General features: G+C 37.8%; 2 protein-coding genes across 3 annotated transcripts in view; one reads left to right on the plus strand and one right to left on the minus strand.

Moving 5' to 3' along the window:
• txlng (taxilin gamma) overlaps positions 1-2,766 on the minus strand; it is a 13,392-nt gene extending 10,626 nt beyond the window's left edge. Inside the window, exon 1 of one of the 2 annotated variants that reach the window (XM_032536821.1) lies at positions 2,584-2,766. The gene's annotated coding sequence lies outside the window, so the exon portion shown is untranslated. The remainder of the gene's footprint in view (positions 1-2,583) is intronic. The other variant, XM_032536820.1, reaches the window with a different exon arrangement.
• Positions 1-6,287, plus strand: part of LOC116702551 (uncharacterized) — a 24,531-nt gene that overhangs the window by 8,382 nt on the left and 9,862 nt on the right. The gene's annotated exons all lie outside the window — the stretch shown is intronic.

A 6,287-nucleotide genomic window follows, 5' to 3' on the forward strand; every position in this document is an offset into this window, starting at 1 on the left:
AAGCAATGGGGGTTTTGATAATGTGGGTGGGCTGCTTTGGGTATAAGTGATGCGATAACGTACATGAATAATAGATCCATAAGGCTTACCAGACAAAAACACTGCACTCAGATATGAGATAGGCTTTTAAAAGTGACTTCCTTTTGGGATGACTCACGTAAGGAAATTGAAAGATGATATAAAGATAACAATAATAACAGTAATAGTAATAACAATAAGAACCTTTGGCTATAAAAAGACATTTACCATAAATTATCAGTCCAAAGTGTCAGTGTTGAGTCAAGTGTTAAAGTGTCCAGGTATTTATGTGAGTCCAGATGTGTATGTGAATGTAATGTCCTCTCTGCCCCAAACTTTCTAACTGTGGAAGATTAAAAGTTATTTAAAATGGAACTTAAGGAAATCATTGATTTATTGTAGGTTTGCATGCAGTTTATTGTCCCAAATTCCACTATGGCCACGCCAAGACCAGCCGACTGGTTGGGGTTAGGCATTTGACCTTGAGTGGTAAAGGTTAGGATAGCCGATTGGTCAGGGGATAGAACCTGTACAAATGGGGTTACGTTGTGGGGAATTTGGGACACTAAACTGTAAGCATACCTTTATTGCAATTACACTTTCACTATTAAAAATAACAACAGAATCCTAATTGCAGCTGAATCAGCATTGGTCTGAATGCCAGTGTTTTAGAGAGAGAACCACTTCTTTTTTTTACTTGACATTGTCACTCCCCGACTGCAAAATGTGTCGCGCATGCTCAGATTTAGACGTTTACGGCATAACGTGACATACTAAAATTTGTGAAATCCATGAAATAATAGATGTAAATCATTTCAAAAACGTTTTAACTATCTAGGATTGTTTGATTGCTAATGTTCGCTCAAAACCATTCAAGTGACAGCCTGTTGTGTTTGATGCTAACTTGTAGCCAGCAGTGAACAAACTTCATTAAGTAGGGCGATTTTTACTGCATTGATATTACAGACGGCTCTCGTTAGCATCTTGGAAGCTAGCTACTTGTCGCAAAGTGACGCATGCGCGACTCAAATCCGCACTCAGACATAAACAATGCCTTCTCAAAACAAGCTAAGCAGTGTTTCTTAAGGACTGGCCAAATTATTTCTATATATGGAAGCAAGGACTTGATACAGCCGATATCTACAGAACAATATAAACATCTGCTTAGCTTTTACAGTAATTGTGGCCATTGCTTTATCATTGATGTAACAAGCCCTGGTTGATGGAGAGAAACAAGCTTGCCAAGGTAAAAAACAATTTAGCAAAGAAAAAGGACCTATTTAAATCCAGACAGCATACGTTATCCACGTGTGCAGCAGCGGCAGAAGCAGCCTGCTATAAACGGTCAAACGAGCACTACACACAGCATGCCTCGTCCTGAATTTTAAATAGTCATACACTTAGGTCTCCCAACCAAGCACGTTGACCTTCTCTCACGTTACCTTACTACTACTACTTTTCCACCTTTCCGCGTTAACTATTCAACGCTAGGTTCGCTAGCTAGTTGTTAGTTTGGCAGCCTTGCACCAACATTCACATCGAACGATCCCAACAGGTGGACATGCCATGCTTACGTAACATTACGACAGGCAATTTACAGATGTTAATTACAATCGAGCTTGCTTGCCTCGTCGGCTAACGTTAATCGGTGCGTATGGCGTAACAATGATAACTTTTAGGTTACTAACGTTAACGCACATCTGCCTGTCAAGCGCGAACACATCTGTTTTGGCAGTGTGTTGCGACCTAGCTAGCTAGCTAACAATGTGTGATTGTAGTGATCGCTGTATGCATTATGGACCGTTTGGAGCCGGAGAGACACGATCCCCAGCTAGTTGTGTAATATCAGAGCCAACTTTCCTGCAGTTTCCTGCATATGAACAGACACTGGCAAGAACACAAACGTAACGTTAACTTAACACTTCCAAAAGTAAAAAATAAATAAAACGATGCGCACCGATTGGAGATAGTACTTACGCCGAATTGAAATACACATCCGTCTACATAGAAAAAAAGGTATTCAAGGATGTATAGTGTCAGTAATGTAGTTTATAAGATTAACAAGGTATAGCTGTATCTTGAACTGTCGAGATTTCAAATGGACTCTGGTGTGACGTTCCATCGCTGAGAACAGAACGGCGCGTGCGGTTCCTGGTCTTGTTAGCTAACGTTACTTAGCCATACGCACAACACGCATTTCACTAGCTAGCTATCTATTATGGTAACTAAACTGCCATTAACGTTTGTAACTCAAGTGCAGAACGCCAAAGGTAAATTAACACCAGTAAGACGGGGAAATGTAAATACATTTCTAACGTAAGCTAACGTGTTTCCTATCGTTAGCTGGGCTAATGCTAATCTTGTGCTAACAGCTAGTTGGTGGTTTACACTAGAAGTGAACTTTCCTTCGGCAAATGCCGAATGTGTGATAGTGAATCAAAAGACACACGCTCCAGCTGATAGTGACAGGTCACCTACAGCATTAGCTACAGTTATGTAAAGTCAGCACGACACAACACCAGTAAATCAAATACGTTGCTGAAATAGCTAGAGCGTTCAATTTACCTGTGTTTTTACACTGGATGGAAGCGGGACACGGTTGTCAAGCTAGCTGGGACTGTCCAATAACAAGTAGCTTGAACGTCCGGTTATAGCTTTTCAAAATAGTATCGAGCGTCTCCAAGAGTTAGCTAGCTGGATTCTACCAGTAAAACTATTTTATAACGTAATTCATAAAATATATTTAATAAAAAATAACAAACATTCATACAAACTGCAACGGAACACTGTAACAGTCTTTTACGCGTGCTAGTAATTTTTCATTTTGTACGCTTTTAATTTGAAGGTTGCAACTTCAAAATGCCGGTAGTATTCTGACTACCGTAACTTGATGGAGCTAAATTCGAAAGGAAAAATCTCTGAGCTCCTCTTTTTCCGGCTCGACAGAGAGGGAGGGAAATACAACTACTACAATAAAAAACACTTACCTAACGTCTCTAAGCCATTTTATCCAATTAAGGTGACGCCATCAACTTTGCTTTCTAAATTAGAGTAAATTTAGGGTTGGAATTCCCCCTCTGTGCATGAAACCTATGAGCAAATAGAAATAAACATTCAAATATAGGCTATGTAGACTGTGCGGAGAATACATAAATCATTTTAGAAAGCAAAACTAAATAGGTCCATTGGATGATGTGATCAGACTAGTACTACTGATGCCACACAGGGAAATTAAAGAAGACTATGAGAGAGTTTAATTGGTAGACATCTGCATCACAAGACTTTTAGACTGTAATATAAATCTCCACTGAAAAAAATGCCCTATTTTTTAATCAAGGTTTTTTCTTAATTCCTAAATCTACCTTGCCTGGACAATTTAACTAATAAAACGGGTTAATTAGTAAATGAGAATCTAGATCCATATGCATGTTACACGTTAAAGATCCTGTTAATGACACATGAAATGAGTGCTTCATATATTAGAAATACATTAATTGCCATCACCTCCAAAATCCAATGTGTGTTTGTGGAAGAAGAACAGTGTGCATGCATTGATTCATTTCCTCAGAGGGATTATATACGGTACATTCTTAGTATTTGATTATATATTGAAGTTGAAAAAGGAGAGAGAGTTTTAGGAACAGGTCGGGGTTTACTGAGTAGAGGAACTATGGCATTGTAAAAACTGGCCAGATATAAATCAGAAGAATGCCTGGTGGAAGATTGAATTCTATAGCAGGCTTATTTTTCTGACTGGAGTTTGGCTCCATCTAGGGTTCTGATGGCACACATTGACATTCAGTCTCCAAACTCCAAATCAGCTGATGGTGCACAGCCTTGACTGATCAGCAGCTACTTAAACTCAGGTGTGTGGGCAGCTCATGTTTCATCACTGTGTTTTCATATCCAAGTTCTCAACAAGGTAAAGTCACTCTACTCTGTTCAGGATTTCTTGTGGGTCTCTTCTCACATGTTTGACTGTTAATCCTCATCTTGGTTTTGCTTGTATGTACTGTGTTACTCACTTTAGAGCAGAGCATTGAGTTAATGTAGCCTATAGGTTTTGGCTCACTTGTTCACTTAACCTTCATGTTGTCCTCGGGTCAAATTGACCCGTTTTCCTATATTAATGTTGTTTTTAACTACCCAAAACAACATGATTGATTCCACACAATGTTCTTTGGCAAGTACAAATCTCTGCTTTCATTAATTTTGGGGAGTCTTATTGAATTTTATAGCTTTTGAAGAAAAAAAAATTGAAGTGGTTTTGAAATAGCATTGAGTAAAAGTTGACCTATTCCAGTCTGATTATCCATCAACACACATTCATTTAATTATAGTCTAAATAATTCATAAGTTTTGCTTTTCTAACTCAAACATCAGGTATAATTTCCTATAAATGAAGTTTATTGAACATAAATTCCAGAAATTAGTTAATAAGCTAGTGTTGCGTGGTGTTGAAAATGTTAAAGGGACCAACATTCAAAACGAGGGGCAAGGGTTTTTCAATTTTGATGGGAAAATAATACGAGGGTTAAAGCAAAGATAGCACAGTTTGACTAAAAATCTTTTATATATTTACATAAAAGTAGAAGACAGAACCATGAATCAATATTTACATACATGGTTAAACTGTCCTGCGTGGTGTTTGCTTCTGGTAGCATAAACAGTTGAAATGTCATAATTAATTTGTCATGAAAAGCCATGGACTGTCCTTAATAGTTTTATTGTAGTTTCAATAATTTCCAGACAACTATTTACTGTAGTGTATTGCACATTTTTTATTCATGTTAAATTAAATACACAGACCAAAGACTAATCTTGAAGAAAAAAAAAAAGCTTTGGCTCAAAGGTGGGCTTGGGGGAGGAGTAGGCCTAACTAGTTATTGCAAAACTTGAACTTGGTTAAAAAGTTTTGGGGAAGTGTCTGGCAATGCGATATCTTTAGGATAAATCTCATTCCTTTTCTTATTTTATGTAATCTAATTGTGAAATATTGTTTTCCTTGTCCGACGTCTTCTATAATTGATAGCCATGGCTTTAGTTAAAGTGGATTTGGCTGTTTCATGTCCTTGTCAACTGCTTTATAGCCACACACAATATGGTAGACATGAATGCCAACTGATTGTATCTTTCCTGGTAAATTAATAACCTAAATATTCTAGTTTCAGAGGTTCTTTAGAGTCCAAAATGTACTTTACGCTGTTCTCAACCTCTCCTTGAAAGGCTATTAATATTGCTTGCGAATAGTTATATTCTTATTCCCCACATCCTCTCTCAATTAGTTCCTGCTAGGGTAATAGTGCCCATACTTAGAAGGCATAATACAAATCTAATGCTCACTTCCCAAGCAAATTCCCTCCAGTTTTTTTAATTGTAAAAGGACAGTTCACCCTAAAATGACATGTTTCGAGTTGCTCCGATGTCCCAGATGATGTGAGCTGTAGAGATGTCGTCTTGTCTTCTCTCCAATGCAATGGAACTACTTCCATGGCACTTTGCTTGTGGTGCTCAAAGAAGATAATCCACAGACCCATTTATGAGCGGTTTCATTTCCAAACCATTTACATATTGCGCATGCACAGGATGGATCGTGTAGGCAGCACAGATCGGGTACCAACATACAGAGCCATAGAGAGAACACTGTAAATACTTATGGGACGGTTCAGATTCAGTTAAAAAAAAAAAAAATGTAGTTAGAAGTCAATTTAGTTATTAATTTAATGATGTACGAAAATATGAGTCATAATTTAAACAAATAAAAATTGGTAAATAAGTGAGAGACTTGCAAACATCATTAAAGTGACTTTTCCCTAAGAGATGCATTCAGTATCCATAAGAGACTTGTTTGAAGAAATGTTATAAGAATGACACCGCTTCCTGGCTAAACGAGCTTGTAGATAATATTAGGATCATTTTTAAAGGTGCCCTGCCACACAACCGTTTTTACTTGCATTTTTTTTTTTTACATACAGTATGTGTTTATGTGGCGAATGTGAAGATGAACTGCTACCTCCTGTCAGCTCTAGCCACTAAAAAAAAAATAAAAAATAAGAGGAGAAATCGGGCCAATTGAAACCGCTCGTCAGTCTGTCATGTTGCCTGAGCTCATTACTATTCATGAGCTCACCCAGTTGGCTAGCTGTTAGCCAATCAGAATCCAGCAGCTTAGTTCATTGAATATTAATGAGAACTGGCTCAAATTGAGCGGAGTCTTCTGCTGGCTTTCTATACCACACTAGAATGGTTTGAAACAAGGTAACAAAGGC

The sequence above is a fragment of the Etheostoma spectabile genome, chromosome 15 (assembly GCF_008692095.1).
Source record: "Etheostoma spectabile isolate EspeVRDwgs_2016 chromosome 15, UIUC_Espe_1.0, whole genome shotgun sequence".
NCBI classification, from domain to species: domain Eukaryota; kingdom Metazoa; phylum Chordata; class Actinopteri; order Perciformes; family Percidae; genus Etheostoma; species Etheostoma spectabile.